This window comes from Spea bombifrons, chromosome 7 (genome assembly GCF_027358695.1).
Source record: "Spea bombifrons isolate aSpeBom1 chromosome 7, aSpeBom1.2.pri, whole genome shotgun sequence".
Taxonomy (NCBI): domain Eukaryota; kingdom Metazoa; phylum Chordata; class Amphibia; order Anura; family Pelobatidae; genus Spea; species Spea bombifrons.
Genome location: NC_071093.1, coordinates 34,476,607 through 34,493,948, shown reverse-complemented (window position 1 = coordinate 34,493,948; position 17,342 = coordinate 34,476,607). Strand labels below are relative to the sequence as shown.

The window sequence follows — 17,342 nt, the reverse complement described above, 5'->3', positions numbered from 1 at the left end:
TCATAGAGGGATGAGGAGGGACACACAAGGGACCTAATAAACTGATGGTGGGCAAAGAAGACTTGAAGAAGGTGTAGCAGAAGATGTGTGGGTGGTGATTCACGTAGGAAAATACCGCAATTTATCTCATCCATCTTTGCACAGACACACACACTCGCGCACATGCACACGCGCACATACACACACATACATACCCATTGTGAGTATTATGCTGCCATTCCAATGAAGGCCTGCAGTGTTAAATCACGGTTGTGCAGGGGATAAATGCCAGACAGCAGAAGATAAAAAGCTCCCAAGAGACCATTTTAAAATGATTTACTGCAATCACCGCATAAAGCCGGAGGTTATTCTTAACACAGATCTCTAGTCATTAGACCTGTGAATATAAAAGCTAGCGATCCATGTAACTCCTCAGCGCTGTATGACCTTAGCATATTGCGAATAGATACCTTGGCTTGTTGACCACATGATCTTCTAGATATTCAACATCTGTGATGGCTAAAATAATTTCCAGGTAATAAACAAGGAAATATCAACCACTTCCCGGCCCAGACATTTGGCATATTGTACATCTTCAGAACATGAGTATTGTCAGGTTCTTCATGCGACCGAAAATTCAATTAGGTCCTTCACAACATTACTTTTGGATAGGAGATGTTTTAGAGCTGATGCTCTTACTAAATAAAAAAGAATAGAAAAAAGGCACTCAGGATTTTAATGGCTGAGAGAAAGCTTCTGGTTATTTTTAGGGGTTTTTTTTTGCTATCACCTAGAATTGATTATCTATCTATCTATCTATCTATCTATCTATCTATCTATCTATCAATCTATCTATCATCTATCTATCTATCTATCTATCTATCCATCTATCTATCTATCTATCTATCATTGTCACGAGGCACCCGTGAGTACTGCATTCTATGTAGTCCAGTTAGACTGGTATTTCTACTATAACAATCAGCCCTGCTATCATAGTGAATAAAATAATCATTAGTAGATTGTTATAGCATACAGGCGAATTGTGTATTTAAGTGTTTAATACTGGCAACAATCACAGGGAGGGACAAAAACAAAGCTACTAAAAAAAAACACATTTCTTTTTAAAATGATGGGATTTGATCATCAATAAATGTACCGGGTGGCTTTGTCTGGATGGAGCTCATCCAGGGAAAAGTGGAGTGAATCTTTTGTCTGCTTTGGGAGTGGTTAGCTTATTCTATATACCGAGTCCAAATCATATTCATAATGAGTTTACTTAGTTTTCCTTTTATATGTATTATCTGTATTGATAAGAACATTCTGGGGTATGATCCGTCTGTAGAATTATGTGGCGTGTTCTGTGACCGGCGTGATACTTTGCATTGTCGTCGTATAAAACAGAGAAAATTACTGAATGGACCATGTAGCGGCTGAGAAAGAACCATAGAGGCAGACGAGGAACAAAGACTGGGAAAGAATATGTTGCAATGTGAGATACCATGTACTCGATACAGGGGGAGGTAATCTAGCTGTGACTGCATGAGAGTGATGGGAGTTGTGGACACAGGCTCGTACTGTGAGATTTCTCTATGATGTATTAAGTCTCCTGTGAGATTTACTCGGCACACCCAGCTTGCACTACGTCTGCCTGCTGACAAAAGCTCTTTCCATCCTTTCGATGTGTGCCATTTCATCCTCTCTTTTTTAATATGAATAGTTCGTTTTTTGTGAAGATAGTAAATACACACCTTTTTCTCATTGTGTTTTTGTAGCAAAGCGATTTGTGGTTTAAATAGCGCCGTGCGATCGCTGCTGCTTTAGACAAAGGAAGAAGAAAGGACTGACTAGGACTAATTATTAACCCCATAAGTGCCAGAGTTGTGGATGTCTCGCTCTTATTAGACTCATAATAAAATAATGTCGTTTTTAAGTGTTGTGTTGATTTCAGATCAGCCAAATAGTGTTAATAGGGTTTTTAGCCTTTTATTAGTTTGGTATGAAAATTCATACATGTGAACCCAGTTAGAAGCTCTATATTACCCTAAACTAAAGTATGCTTTACCTCACCTCTAGTGACATGTCTGATAATACGTGCCACGTCGTTGTACAGCTCTACAGAAACTGCTGGTGCTATGTAAATCAAAATGTGATAAGAGTAATACCTGCTTTAGATTCAGAGACCTTTAAAATATTTAACCAGTAAAAAAATCACAAAAGGATTAAGTACAGGACCGGACTGGGTATTTTAATTGGCCCTAGTAATTTAAGGCCTACCAATATAATGACACATGCTTCCCAACTGTCCTGCTTTGGACTCGCGCTAGGATCCTAGACTTTTGCATCACGTGACAGCGTGAATCCAGCCAGAGGCCGCACACTAGCACGAGCGACGGTTAGGGTACATGCGAGACGCCATGGGCACTGCCCACCAGGCCTTGTTATAAGAAAACAAAACTGTGAGGTTTCCTCACTTAAGAAGACTTTAGTAGGTTAGTTGCCGTCTCACCTTAGCTGCTCTACTATGCTTTATGAAGGACCAACCTTGCAAGAAGGCCTCCTGGCCCAGCAAAATGCTTAGGATATAATGCAACGCTCAAGATATCTTACTGATTTATTTATGTATGGAGGATAAGCTCACTGGGGTTGGTCCTTCCTCACCTCATGCATAGAGACGTTTGTCCCGTTCTTCTTTTATAGAGTGTAGACAGATGAGGTATGTTGTCACGGAGGGGTTATTTGCATATCCTAGATTGTAAGCTTGTATGAGCAGGGCCCTCCTCACCTGTTGTCTCTGTTAGTCAATTTGTTACATTACATGCTACTTGTTATGTCCTGTCTACCCATTGTACAGCGCTACAGAATTTGATGGCGCTATATAAAACAATAAATAATAATAATAATATTCTTACCCAGAATGCATTCGAAGCCTTAACTCTTAAGATTGTTCTTTGACTTCTTCCTTCATGAACAAAACACGTCTAATGATAAGACATCGTAACACATATACATCTCGTCAGCTACCATTCCAAGGAATTTGTCGTGTTCATTTGCTATTAACCGCATGATGATTTAAAATGAAAAGGACAATTAACCAGGAATGTGTTTGGTTTCCCTATTTGTTCAGCTGGGAGGTATGTTGTGTTTGGCTGCTTCCTATGCGTTGTAGCGGGAGAGGATCGCTGTAAGCAGCTTCTGAGAGCGCAGGGAGAGGTGCTGTCTAGACAGTGACGCTCATTGTCATTGCACCAGCCACCAGGCTCCCCATCAGCTCAGCGATCTGCTTCCCTTTGGGCAGCACAATAGCTGTTTCAGCGGCTGGTACCTTATACATGTTTTGACATTAATACACGTTGGCATGAGCTCATCTCATTTTACATACATGACTTTTACGTATATGACAGCGGATCACATCCATTTTTGGATCGTTACAGATTTGCTTGTAGCTCCCCCACTCGCTCAACATTTCCGTCACCGTTCCTTATCCACAAACATAGATCAGACTTGTCACTTTTTACATTTTAAAGTCTTATACAAATTGCAGTAAATAATTGCAATGTAATTGCAATGTAATTGCAATAAATAAAAAAAAACATGTTTTTAGGTGTTCTATGGGAGCCAGGGCCACCATTAATGGTTTATAACCAGTATAGCTGAATGGGGACTGGGGTCTCACACCTCCCCCATATTCCTTTCTTGAAAACGAATGCATTGGTAGTTATCTGTAAGACTTTGACCCCAACTCAAAGGGTTAGCTATAATTTAATTTCTATAGGTATTTTTGTCCTTAATCTTGTTTTTTTAAATAAGTATTTAATTACACTAATGTAGTATCGCAAAGCTAGTAGTACACGTTTACTAAAGTATAGATCACGCGGTGGACTAATGTGATTATAAATACAAGCATTTAAATGTCGAATACATAGGTATATATTTCTGCTTAGTAAGTAAAACAATATAATAATAATAATAATAATAATAATAACATATCAGAATGTCTATATAAAGAAATAAAATAATGTAAATTTGATATAATTATGAGCTTTATTTAAAATAATAAAAAAAAAACAATTGATGCTTCATACAACCAATTTTTACCTTTATAAATCATCTTCTTAGGTAAATGGGGTGTTAGACGGGCCAAATGGTTCTTATCTGACATAAAATTCTACGTTTCTATGAGTTCTCATTGTACTCAGACGCTCACAACAGGTCGATTATATATATCTTAAAAACCGCCATGTGGAACAAACCGTTAATACAATTCATATGTCATTTTTACGTCTTTATGTCAACATTATTTTTGATGACTGAGCACTGCACAAATCCAAGCCAAGATCTTTGTGAATGGACATAATTACACTAGCTTTTATCATAAATTAGAGAGTTCATCGTTTTTTTACATTGCAGCCCCATCCCAATTCAGGATTACTTTTTCAGTTTAGGTATGAACCCACACAAATTATATATATTTTTTATTTTGAAACCATATTCATAAATGAAGGACATTGTTTTGTGTGAATAAAATCTAAAAGATGGAAAAAAAATATTTGCAGTTTTACAGGTATATAAATTGTACACATTGATGAGTCACACATTGGGGTTTATACAGACCCCGCGTGTCCCTGCCGCATCAAGAGATTTCCTGGCAACGTCAGTGATGACGTCGCTGGAAGGAAATGCCTGAACTTCCATTCAAGCATTTAAATCCCTGTAGAATGTAACAACGCTCAATTAGAGCGCTGTCACATTCAATCTGACAGCTCTGGGCCACAAATTTTGCCCACAGCTGTCAGGGGAGAGTCTAGGCTTTCATTTGATCTCCTGATCTGTTCACCTGGAGGGTTAAATCCCATGATGTAGGGGATATGTCCTTGGCCCCCAAAGACCACTTTTTCATGCCGTATCCCCTACGTCACTGGTCGTTAAGGATTGAAGGTGAATTGTCACATCTAACATAAAAAAACAACATTTTAATTGGGCAGTAAAAACATCTGCTACTTGCATTATTGCAATTTTTTTGTGAAATCTCAACTCTGCTAGGCCAAAGGCATTTCCGTTTCTAAGACCCTTCACTAAAGGATCTGGAAAATATAAATCAGCCCAAGTAATAGTAATGCGTTGTAACACTTCTGAAGCTATCAGATTAGCCTACAAAACATTAAGGGGTGGTAATTCTTGCACTCATGAAGACTGCTCTCTAACCACTTGTATGGACTATTTCCAGGAACTCAGGTGGAGGGTGCCATTGAAGAAGCTTGGCACCTGACATGTCAAGGATGGTTTTTAGTTTGCCAGGAATCACCAGATCCTGCGAAGGGGAACAGATTACTGTCCAAGGCTGTCACAGACTGATCCTCAGCTTGCTCAAAGGCAACGCCATCACTGACACTCAATGATGATCAATTCCCAGTCCCCGCTCTTCTGGTTCCCTTAGTCCTTGGACATTTCCCTTCACATACCTTTTACTTACCCCCCTCAGGCGCTGTTGCTGCTGCAGTGCCACTAGTTTGTACCCCTGGAACTGTTTAATGTTTAATGTATTGTGCATGAATGTTTGTCTCAGGGGTACCTGTATATATTTGATAAAGCTGCTGGTGTTTGTGTTCTGCGTCGCAGTTTGCCTCGTCCATAATGGAAATTCTATTCTTGAATAAACTGAATCAAGCATTGCTTTAGCAAACTGCATGTAAGATGCCAGCAATAGGGATTTCATACAAACCATATAGCTCTCCTCTAAAGTCCATTCATAATAAAACCGGCAATGTCCCGAACTGCCAATAACATGAACACAACTGATACAGAAGCAGAAGAGGGGCTTACAATCTATTAGCAAAAGCAACTAGACAAACACATTTATAAAACAAATATGCAATTGTCAAAGGCAGTTTTTGATAAAGGGATAAAAACTATGCTATGAATTCATCTTGAAGTGATATATAAATGTACTTGATTCCACTTTGCCCAAAAAGCAAATATACTCTTGGTTAGTGTGGGAATGGAACACACTTCAGATGCTGTTAAATTAGGTAGACTCCTCAGCCTGGAGTTAAGTAGACTCCTCAGCCCGAAGAAAGATAAACACGTATGTAAAGGGAATGCTTACAATGCAAGTTCCTAAACTAGTTAGACCGCAACTCCCAAGGTCTGTCTCTTTTTGTTCAGAACTGATGCACAAGTAGGAAGAGAAAATGACTGAAGATCAGCACGACTCGCATACTGCCTGCCAGAGATGGCATGCCTTTAATTAACATTGGGAATAAAGAAATACATTTCAGTGCGGTCCAATAAACAGCACCATCCCGTCCTGCGTTTGTCAGCGCAGACTGGAAGTTAAAGCGTCGGGTGGATGCTGCAAACAATATGAGTCACAAATCTGAGTCACTGCAGGTCCCTGGGTTCTGAAGTATACGAAATCCAAACTTAGCTATGTATTATAAAACCAGGCTGTATCTAATATTAAAACTTGCCTTAATGGGCAATGTGGTTAACCGTCTCTGCTAAGGAGGCAAGCAGGGGACACGTGCTGAATCAGGGACACAGGTGTCCGTCACAAAGCATGAGGAAGTCCACTGTGTCTATGTAATATTTTGTCAAATGTCCTTCATAAAGGACAACAACTGAGAAATTGACGTAACGGTCAGCGCAAGTACCTGTGTACTGAATATTTTATTCTTCTGGAAGAATTACTAAGATCACACTTAGGACTACAAGTTGGCTATGACTTGGCTATGACTACGGACAACAGCAACTAGGATTTTTATACTGTTGTTTTTAATGGTAGGGTTAATGATACATTGGAATTTAGATATTAGAACTGGTGTTAAGGTTAAGTCTGTGCATTCAATGTCAGGTTAATATTGAAACAAAATTGCATACCATGTCCCAGTATAGTCCCAGTATAGTATTTTGTTTTCAGCTGTTTTCATGGTATTTTACCTTAAAGGACCTTCTTATGGAAACATTTTTATACAAGTTGTCTTTCCCATGTTGCTGGTACTACAGTCTGTAAGACAGCATTTGGTAACTTCGAGGTAGGCATTTTAAGCTCATCTAACCTTTTGATTTTAAATAATAAGTCAGAAATAAAAGGTCATATTACTTCCTTGACATGATTTGAAATTGGCGTTGGCAATAGTGTTCTGACATGTCTCGTAAAAACCTGCCAGTAGCACATTTGTTACAAACCCAAAAATATGCAGAGGACACAAAATAGCTAGGAATGGCAGTCTCATGGGGGGGGGGGAATCTTTCTGAGCATAAAATACAATGCTATATAGAGTAATTGACAAAAAAAAACAGTTTTATCTCAATTTGACCCAATAAATGACCTTTGTCTGCAGATCTGGAGGCTGGTGTTCCTGATATTTTGTGTGACTTTCCTTGCTCAGACTCCACACTGAGCTGTTTTTTTATGATAATGATAGAGAGGTCCATTCCTCCAATGACTTTTATTAGTCAGAGTGTCCGTCTAGGTGATTAACAATGAGCAATTCTATTTTTTTTACTGAAAGCAATGTGATAAGGAGTTGGAGTGTTTGTCTAGTAGACTGGGCTAACATAAGAGGGCTAGAAGACGTAAAATGTCTAATTTAGGGAAAAATCTAGAATTGTTTTAAAAAGAAAACTGCATCAGATTTTTTTAAAAAGTATTTTTAGTCTGATATTAGTCTTTTAAAATAGCAGGAATACCTATTTAATAAATTACGCTTTGAGTTATCATTGACCTGTCCATTGTGTCCACATTTCCTTTAATAAGCAATGTATCTATACAGAAACGGAGCAGTAGCATTGGCATCTTTATTTTTCTTTTTAAAAAAAAGCTAGGATTCATGTTCTAAAATTAGATCATGTGGGATGAAAAAAAACATGAGAATTACCCTGTAATTCCCAGTGGGTTTTGTGATATGTTGTGACTACTTGAATTCTCAGGACCCTTACAGTCTTGTTGCTCATTTTGCAGAGCAATCATCCCCTTAGGTGAGGAAAGGGTTAAGAATGTTTTATGGTTGTAGAATGTCTCAATATCTGTGTTGACAAAATAGCAGCTATACAGCGGCTGATGTATTCAATTCCCACAATATTTGACACGCTGTGCATGAAGTGATACCAATGGTAGATGTTAAAGGGGCACACTAAGGTCCCTGGCATCTCCCCTATAGAAGAATGAATGTATATGTGCATTCTTCCAGAAAAAATAAAAAAGCACTTAACTGACCGGCAGCAGCTGCCCTATTCCTCTGTGATCCAATAATTATGGTCACTGGTTGGCTATTTGAAGCAGCCAATCAGTGTCAGGAAAGCATTCTCATTGAAATCAATGGGGATGCATGTCATGCATGTGCACAGGGCTCTGAACAAACCCTGGAGCTAACTGGATGTGCATGGCATTTAGCTGAGGGGAGGGGGGCAAAGGGGCAAATGCATGCAAGAAGATTAGCATTAGCAGATCAAACGAAAAGTGCATTTGATGCTTGGAATGTCCCTTTAATATGATAATGAAATTTCAGCGTATATGGACTGGATATAAGGACCTCCTGAACATAACAAGTAGTAAATAACATAACAATTTGATTTACAGAAACAACAGAAATCAAAGAAATAGCAGCTGTAACGAAAGGCAGGATCCCAGCTATTTTAGATACATTTAATAATCTTCCCCTTAAACTGGAAATGTCACACTCATAGAGTCCATATTTAACACGCCAGTTAATTCAGTATAAAACCATGCTCAAACTAATTATGATTCTCTCCTTTTAAAATGTCCACCCAGCTTCTTGACTGTGTCAAATTGACCCTAAATGTTCTTATGATGAGTGGCCTCCAAATAATGGTAAAAAGCTAACTTGACAGCATTCCAAAAGGGAACTAAACCCCTACAATTATCAAACTATAATGAAACCTGATAAAACAGATCACAATGGGAAAAGAGGACATATGTTGAAATTACTTCCCAAAAACTCAACAAGAGCTAAGACAAATGTTGGACGATGTAGGGGAGAGAAGAAACACTAAAGAACCACAAGGCTGTGAGAGATGTTTTAGTTGCCTTTTGGGAACAAGGGTATACTTATAGATGCATACATTTCAAGAAGAAAAAAGGCACTGTAGAGGCAGCGCAAGCAGAATTATCACCCACAGAATGGAACAGAGACTTTTTATGGACAGAATAGTACTATGGCAATATATCATGGCAGCTATCGCACCCCATCGTATGCTCATGCAATGTTCAGCTAGAGAGAAATGATGACTTCAAAGATATTATCAAGGAGACAATAGAAGAAGCTGCCCAATTTCCAGGTTCCAGGCATGCAATAATAAACTTTTACTTCTACTAGAAGCAAGAGTGTGGTAGTAGGCATGGGATGTCCACCATAATCTACAAGAAAGTAGGTAACACAAGCAATTGTAACCCTACAAATATCATATAAGCTTTATGCTTTTTGCCACAGTATACTCTATAGAATGTACTATTTCTTGGGACTCCTTTATCCCTACACTTATATCCATAGTTACAAATCATTTATACATAATAATTTATGTTCTCTCATAAATTATTTCCCTTTCATAATTTCCTTTGAGTCAATTACAGCCTAATATCTGGATGCTGTATGTAAAGCATTATTATGTCTGGTAATTAAATGTCCAGGTTTATGAAACTAAATTTACAGCACATATAATTTTAGAAATCACATCATGTTAGCACTTTATAAAATCATATTAACTTTATGTGGGTTTTTACCCTTGTTATACATAATACTAATATACGTTTATCAAAATACCCAATAGAAGATGATGTAAAATTTGCTTTAAACAAGTATTTCTATGTTATAGATGTTTAGTATGCGTTTTAGCGTGTTTAAACATAAAATAATTACATGATACAAAATAATTACAGCTCTACAGAATCCGCCAGTGCTCTAAAAATGAAATCATTTCTTAAAGGTTTTCTGTCTATTGAGAACTGCGGTTCAGTAAAGCAATTTAAATAAGTCAGAGCGTCACAGGCATCCTTTATGTCTGTGGTATGGATGCGTCACTACTTAATTATAGTTTCTGATTCCTAGGCTATCAGTAACAAAACTGACGAGCGATCCAAGGTGAGGTTTAGTTTTTAATATTAAAAATGAGAACTTATATTTCTTATGACATGTTAATGTCACCTTTCATGTCATCTTCCGGTACTTCTGTGATGTTACTGGTAAGGGTACACAACATTGTACCAAGTCAGAAGTTGGTCAACTGTGCTGTTGATTGCTGAGATACCCTTGATGTTAATACAGATTGACCGGGGGAAATATAATCAAGCAGTCACTTTTAAAATAATTGGCCAAGCACTAATATCCAAGAGACACTGCTAGTAACTAGTCACTACCTATGGAAGTTGACCACACCACCCTACTATGTTCACTGAGTTGATCATCTATTATCTAGTGTATGATCTTGGCAAACAAACAGTGGCTAAGTGTTTTTAATGCATATTCTTTATTAATACTTGGAAATGATAAATATAAGCAAATAGCCACATTTATAACGTGCTTAAGTTAGGTGGTTTCTAGGTGGTCATGTGTAACTGCCATTGCACAATGATAGACACCAGCCAAGCACTTCCAGCTTTTGCAATGTGCTTCAGATATTCTGTGTTGGTTTAATGACTGGGTGTTGAACATCAGAGTTGGTGAAACAATCATGTACAACCACCACCTTTGTGCTTAACATTTCCCTAGATAGCCCACATGAACCTTACTCTGAGCAGCTCTGCCATACGTTGAAGTAGAAGTGGATGAACTGGCTAAAATATGGCAAGAGCTAAGCCAGGACTTTCTGTGGAACTGGATCATTCCACTCATAATATAAGGCAGAAAAGCAAACTAAGAAGAGATTTTTAGTAAGTATTTGCTGACTAATGTGATGAAAGGTATGTTCATCCAGGTGACCAGAAAATCCCATGAATCAGAAGATGCCAGTTCAGAAACTAGACTGTCTACTTTCAAAATAGAATTTATATGAAACCAACCAGTTAGCAAAGACCATTAGTAACTTAAATTGTAATGCTTAGAGAAACATACAAATACAAAACAAAGAACATGCCGTGAAACAAGTCAAGCTTACAGCACCTGAGCCCCTGACATTTTAGAGCTTTAATGGTGTTCGTCTGTATTTCTCCATTATCTAATCCAAGAGAAGTCCCTCTGCGGTGTACTTATAATTACATCAGAAGACATCATTTTTATTAAGAAGCTCCATTGTATGGAGTACAGTATATAGAAAGCATTTACTTCTGTACTGCTCTGCAGATTAAAGATGTATGAATAATTAACGGGATTTCCTTTGTGGTTTCAGATAACTCCCCAGTTGTACCCAGTTCTGGAAGGCTCACTCACTACAGGTATGCTTTCTAGTTTTTTCTATTGTAATAAATCATCTTCGTGGTTTTTCATGCTCAGTGTGGTTATATCAGTTGGTGGGGTTCATGTTTCATATATATGGCATTTTCAGATTGGTTGTATTAATTGTTGTTGTTTCACTGCTTTTCAGAAGTATTTATTCCATTCTGTCTCGAAAGCCATAAAATCCCTGTATATCTGGAAGCACAGCTGTTTTGGATGCTTCTTTACCTTTCCCAATTTGCTCTACATTTAAAAATAAATAAGATGTATCATAGGTTCTTGTCATCTATATAATATCGTTCCACTTTGGTGCCTGTTAAGTATGTTAGTCAAGAGTCCTTGTGAGCAAACCGATAGACCTTCGTATATAATTTTGTAATTTGCCATGCTGCTTTCAGATTACGGAATACTCAAATCACTTACTTTGTACTGGTATTATAGGCTCTGTGAGTAAGAAATCTTTGTGGTGAGTGATCCGTTATTTATTAATATTATCTAGGGATTCTAAATTGTGTTAGTGATTAAAAAGGTGTCTGTTTATACAGTTACAGTATATGTTTTATGGTGGATAATGATGCCCCTTCAGTTACACAGTACCTGGGAACTAATTGGAGTTGGAATTGTTGACTGTAAAAAAAAAAAGTTAGAAAATGGCTTGAGTTACGGCTAAAGGGATTTGGAAGGAAATTATGGAAAAGGTTTGCAGAGCATTACTAAGGGTGGAAAGAGCTGGTTTTCACTTGAGGGGGGAAAAGTCTTGGTGGGAAGTAGAGGTGGGGGAGCTGCCAGGTGGAATGACATGATCCAAACTGGGACCAAGCCAGATCTCATGAAACATTGGGTTGGGTTTGTATGTCTTCAAAGTTGATGGATACTAGGAATAATGAAGAGGTGATGAGGAGGTCTTTTATAGGGGGAAATGGCTTATGATAAAGCATTAAGGGAAAGTATTTAGACAGAAGGGGAACTGAGAGGGGTTATTAACAATGACTGGAGTGGCCAATAATATGAATACACCCTTGACTCCGGCTTGCTCTCCCACTGGAGTAAGACTTTGAGGAAAGTGTAAGGGAGGTCAAAGATAAATGTAAGAGGGGCTATTAAAAGTGAAAATATTTTTGGTATACAAGGCCTACTAACCTTCAGTTCACAAGGGGTGCAACCAGGTCAGGAATTCTGTATATCCCTACCTGAAGACAAACATGGTAATTTAATTATTGTTTAATTAAGATACCAGTGCTCAAGCTGGGATCTCTAGAGATTGTGGCCTTTTCGCAGCCCTTAAGTCTATAGATTTATTTTAATACCATTATATATTTTTCCATATACAGCATATTATAATTTTTTATTATATAAAAAAAAAGATAAAAAATAAAAGTAAAACAACAGTAAAGAATATTTTTGTTTTCTTAAGAAATAATTGGATCTCAGAATATCATAGCCTGTAGTTTTTGTGCTAGCTTCTCTATGCACTTCGGGTAAATTAGAACCAACTTGGAAAATGATCTGAGACTTGCTGAGTAAGTGTTTTTTTTCCCTCTATTTGTTCATAAATATATGCCACGTAGAAGTGGAAGTAGAGCTTCCAAGGGAGTTAGTTTAAAAGAAAATGAAGAAACTCATTACTGCTCTGCTAGAAAAAAACCACATTTTAGTTCATGCGTTCTTAATTGTTAAAATATTTGTTTATCTGAAACTTGCAAGGATTTGACTTTATAATTATTGTAATAAATGAATTCTGTCAGATGATGTGAAACCACTGGATAAGAGAAAAAAAATCTGTATCGAATTAATAACTCTAGATAAAGGGTCTAATTACAATGAACGAACAAAGGTCATCAGTTTATTTTTCATAATACATACACCATTTCCCTCCTGTGGACATGGAGTATACAGAGTCTTTGGGTAAAGCTCTGCTTCCTTGGGTCTCTGAGTCATTTCCCTCTTCCTCCGGAGGCAGATGCCTGTCCCTCCCAAAAGTCTGAATAAAGCTTTTCACAGATTTTTACTTTACATTACATTGTTTTTGTATATTTGAAAGTCTCTTAAATGCTCTTTAAAAAGTTTTGCATTGTATAAAACTCATTGTTATAGCAAAATTATATTTTGCTGAACTCAACTTTGAATCGCATTTAGCAATGGACCAATGTGGTGGCCATATTTTTAGTTGGTAATGGATCCGCAGTAGTAACAGCAGATTCTGTACAGTACTGCTCCTGGCCCCTAATGTCCCTGTACCCATGATGGCCGATACCCCTAGTATTTATTGTCAAGAAGCAAGACCATAGGAGTCTCTACTGTAGAGTTTGTAGTATGTGCAGAGTTGCTTGTGATCACTCAGAGAGTGGATGGGAGTGTCCTATGCAGGGGTAGGATATATTTATTATAATGTAAAACCGCTATTATAATCTTTAACACTTAATATACATGTGAGTATATGTATCGTGTTCCATATTTTGCGAGTATTTACAATAATCACTCGTATTAGTGATAGCCCACCTTTTCTGATAGCCCATAATCCGGTATATTCTCAAGGACATTGATGGACAATTTGCCCCTTTTGCCTGTTTGCTTCTTTGACATATTTAATTAAAATGAACTTGGTCCTGATGCTTTAGATAGGTTGGGAAAGGACACACTAAGGTGGAGCGCTCCATTAAAATGTACTTTTCATGATCAAGAATTTGGATATACTTTATGTATCTACAAGAAACATTTCCTCAAGACAGAGTAAAAAGAGCAAATCTCCTACATGTCCCTACATCTCTTTCAAGGCAAGATGAGATGTGCTTCTTCCTTAATTTTTTCTTCTACTAGGTGTAATAAAGAAGCCGAACAACAATCGCAAAAAAGCATTACAAAAAGTAATAAAAACCCAGTGATGTCAGCAGTGGGGAGGGTGGAGCTGTTTCTGGAGAGGCAGTGGAGCGGGGTGAGGCTTGTTAATGCAGCTTTGCTGATTTATGTCCCGTCAGAAATTGTATTGTAGGTTAATCCATTTGCACCTCCCTCATTCTGTAAATATTTCTGTCAGACACACCTCAGGTGTCACAAAGGGAGATTCCAGCCGGGATACAGCGATTAAACATGTATCGCATTTTCTTTCATCTTTCCAATCTGCATTTTTTTCCACCCAAAAGCATAAGCAGAAGATCGCAGAATAAATCATTCCTCTCTTCTATTCATGGCTTTAATGTAAAGTCAGAGGACATTACAGCTTGGCGCTGTGTCTTTTTTTACACCATTTTCAAGGTCTCAGAGTGAAGGGCCATTGTTATAACTATTTCATAAGCCTCAACAATTCAGGTGTCCCATTTATGTTGGGGCATGGCCAGTGGTAGGAGTGGATGGCACCCTGCCCACCCCCTTACCCAAAGAGACACCTTTCAGTGCTCAGCTTTAGAGCATTGCAAGGTGGCAAATTAGAAGCTGAGGATCTCCCCAACAGTCCTCACTGCCTGCAAAAGTGGGAAAGTAGGGCAGCTATGTGAAAATTAGGGCTGTTTCATGAAAACTGGGACACTTGGGAGGTATACCATTTGATTGCCACCATTAGGCAGTCACTACAGAACAATTAACATGTTTGGTAATAGTGTTGATCGATCAGGGCAGTAAATCACTCTGTTAATCCATCACTGCCGAAGCTATTTGGTCAGCCATTTTGCTTTATATTGTACACATGCACCATGTCTGAGCCTATCTCACCTTGACTGTAGGTTTATTCCTTAACTGATGAGGCTATTACGATAAGAAATAGGGAAACAAATGACTACAAACACCTCTCTAAACATCTGACATAGAAAAAAAAAGAAGAAAATTGCATGTTATGTCCTTGAAGAACAAAAGCACGCTGCCATTTGTTTAAGGAAGACATTTATATTGTTAAACTCTTGAAAAGGATGCTATTTCCATTGATTGATTGGATTTTTCTCCTCTCCATCTCCTTTGTCTTTTTTTTTTCCCTCCTGGTGAACGTTAAGGTTTTTCAGATACACTCTATTAAGGCACAGTAACTGTTTCCATAGCAACTGGCACACAGAGGTATTTCAGATGCCGGCACGTTAAGCATGGTTTACCATTTCACTGCCTCACTGTTTTAGTTCATGGTCAATGTTCGCACATAATTATTATATCTATGCCAGAATGGTTTTTGACATGAAATATAGGAAGAGTATGTGATCCATGGTATTTCAGTAAGCTTGGTGCTCAGTATGCAGATTATATGGAAGTACTGACTGCTTTGTATATAGTGAGATAAATCTATCTATCTATCTATCTATCTATCTATCTATCTATCTATCTATCTATCATCTATCTATCTGTATGTATGTATATGTGTATATATACTGGTATCAATAGTTGTGCCCTATGCATTGGTATAATTTATTCAGTATGCAATATGGGTATTTAGGACCTCTCATTGTGATGACTTTTTGATATACCCAGAGATAAAAAAAAAGCTTAATAGCAGTAAATGTGTGCTTTAGCGTATTTTTCCAAATACCTGTGCGAGTAGGGAGGTGGCATGGGCACATTTAATTGCTCAATTCAGAGTCAATTGGTAAGTGCCCTGTCTATGGTCTACAAGTGCTCTGAAGTGTTTCCGTGAAGATAATCTCTTATTCAGGAGAAAAATAAAAAGGAGCATGAGTAGTACCATCTGACTACAGGTTTAATCAAACAGCTGGTAAATGGGGATATTCTGAGTGCAGATTACCATTACCTTTCCAGTGGCCCAAGGGCCACTGTTCCCCTTGTACATATTGGCATCTTTTGCAGAACACCCTGCTGTATATTACACAATTTATCAAGGAACCATGCCAGGTCCAGGGAAGCTGCATTTCACACTTCTATGGAGCTCCAGTGCAGCCCTCAAAGCTTAAGTACTGCTTAGACAAGTGATAAAAATAGGGTTCATAGTCTAGTTTTAACAAGGAATACCATCCAGATGCCAGAGAATATCAGTTAACTACACATGGGTTAATGGCTTTGCCAAAATTGTCTGGCATCAGCTATTTCTGCAGCAAATAACAGTGTGCCAGGCACTCTCATTCCGAATTCCTTCCCTGCTGCCCCCCTACAAGGCCAGTTCTGTCGTTGCCAATAAATATCTGAGACGGGAGGCACAGGCTCGGCCGAGAAGTAGGACATTTTGCTGCTGGAAATCTCAGCAGCCAGGAAGAGAGCACGAGTGACATATTTTGTTCAGGAACTGGTGTCTGCTAAGCTAAGAGTTTTGGCACAGTTCCTGCGAACATATGCACTTGTTCTCCACCACGTGTTGCAGTCTTGCCATATGCTTCTATAATTTATTCAGTTTATTTAAACACAACCTAGAATTCGGAGTAGAAAAGTGTTGTCATTAAAGCAGAGGTTAAACACTCGCGTTCTATGAGCTGGTAAGATTCACTAGAATACCGCCAGGACAAATATGTTAAACTGCAAGAATGGCAACCAACTCCGCTTTCAACAGTATTATTAATTGTTAAAGGACTTTAAGAGGCATCTAACATGAAAGAACACTGTATGCTACTAAACTCAACTACTAAAAACCTATTATGGTCTCACAATCTGTAACAATGAGTACAACCTGCACATCATACACCATTTGTTACTTTAATGTTTCATTTATATAATCTGTACAAAACTATCACTGATGTTACAGTTAGTAAGAGCCGGGCCCACCCACCATTAAACTTTATAGTCACTATCTTTTGCTCATGAAAACATAACAAATGATATCATCATGTAAGAAGTCCATGCCCTGTGTAATTCTGCAACCTATTGAAAGCTAATTATGTAATGGAGTGGGGCATTCAGAAAAAGAACAATACAGTTTATTATTACACAAATCAATTTACTATTAATACATACGTTGTTACTTTTTGGGCTGCAGAGCACTGTGATCATACCTGGGAGCCGGAGTCTCCGGATAAAGCCCTGATCCCTGGGTCTCTGGGTCACTTACCTTTGTCT

The 17,342-nt window shown here is 38.1% G+C and overlaps 1 protein-coding gene across 8 annotated transcripts in view; it reads left to right on the top strand.

The window, feature by feature from the left end:
* Positions 1–17,342, top strand: part of MAP2 (microtubule associated protein 2) — an 83,740-nt gene that overhangs the window by 1,433 nt on the left and 64,965 nt on the right. For 7 of the 8 annotated variants that reach the window (XM_053470420.1, XM_053470419.1, XM_053470415.1 and 4 more), the window contains exon 2: positions 11,320–11,365. The gene's annotated coding sequence lies outside the window, so the exon portion shown is untranslated. Of the gene's footprint in view, positions 1–11,319; positions 11,366–17,342 lie in introns of those variants that run through there. The other variant, XM_053470413.1, reaches the window with a different exon arrangement.